Genomic DNA, 1,257 nt, shown 5'->3' on the forward strand with positions numbered 1-1,257 from the left:
TTGATCTAGAAATCTTTTTTTTAATATTCTTTATAGAAGAAATAAACCTTCCCACAAAGATAATAACAGAATCACTTATAATATGAAAATGCAGCTAGAGGAAGTAAATCTAGCCACAAAGATAATAATAAAATCACTTACAATATAAAATGCAGCTAACAAATTTTAGAAATTAGAAATAACCAGAAGTGCATGTGTTCGGATATTTAATTCAGTTGCTCATTACAGTGAAGAATTAGGGACAGCCTAAATATTCAACACAGAATATTCACTATGAGTCAGTCATTGAGTATAAGCACCCAGAATTATGGCTAATTGAAGCAGGAAAGGTTTACTGGAGTATTAGGTAAGAGTCGGTGTGTGGAGAACCGGTGCCAGAGGGTGCTGAGCCAGGAACTGCCCAGCAGAGCTGCCACTGTGAGCACAGCACCTCACACTGCCATTGCTGCCTCTGAAAACTGGGGACACGCACACTTGCCTGAATTAGGTTCCCCCGGCCACCCTCTGTGCAGTAGAGGGGACCCCTCTTTATAAGGCTGGCAGCTTTGCACTTCAGAAAAGCCATTCTGCTAGGCAGCCAGGATTACAGCTAGACTCTGTAAATGGTTCTGTGCAGAACAAATCTGGAAGGCAGGTTCCCTTTAATTAAACATCTTACTTTATTTTTACTTTATGTGTATGGGTATTTTCCTTGCATGTATGCATGTGTGTCACATGCATTCCTGGAGTCCTGTCCCCTTTTTTCTTGGATAGTTTCTAGGTCTTATCAAGTATGATTTATGAGCCTTCTTGTAACAGTGCAGCAGGTGAGGCAGAGTTTATGTGCCCTCACTTTTAAAACTGTCTAGTCACGGGAAAGGAGCAAAATCTACTATCATAACTATTTTTCATATATGGCTCGATGGTGTTAAACATTTACTCATTATGCAGTAAGTCTCCAGACCTCAATTTTTATCTTTCAAACCGAAACACGTGTAGCATTGAATGCTCTCCATTCCCTCCCTCCCAACCCTGGGAGGCCTCCTTCTGCACTGTGTCCAAAGTCACCTCATGTGATGCCATACATAGTCGCCTCACGTGATGTCATGCAGTCAACCTCATGAGATGTCATACTCAGATGCCTCATGTGATGTCATGCACACTCAGTCACCTCTTATGATGTCATGCACAGTCACCTTGTGATGTCATACACACTAAGTCACCTCATGTGATGTCATGTATTCTCAGTCACCTCATGTGATGTCATACTCAGATACC

At 41.6% G+C, this 1,257-nt stretch overlaps 1 protein-coding gene across 1 annotated transcript in view; it reads left to right on the forward strand.

The window, feature by feature from the left end:
- Prepl (prolyl endopeptidase like) overlaps positions 1 to 1,257 on the forward strand; it is a 34,390-nt gene that overhangs the window by 29,852 nt on the left and 3,281 nt on the right. The window lies entirely within an intron of this gene.

This window comes from Mastomys coucha, unplaced genomic scaffold, assembly GCF_008632895.1.
Source record: "Mastomys coucha isolate ucsf_1 unplaced genomic scaffold, UCSF_Mcou_1 pScaffold6, whole genome shotgun sequence".
Lineage (NCBI taxonomy): Eukaryota > Metazoa > Chordata > Mammalia > Rodentia > Muridae > Mastomys > Mastomys coucha.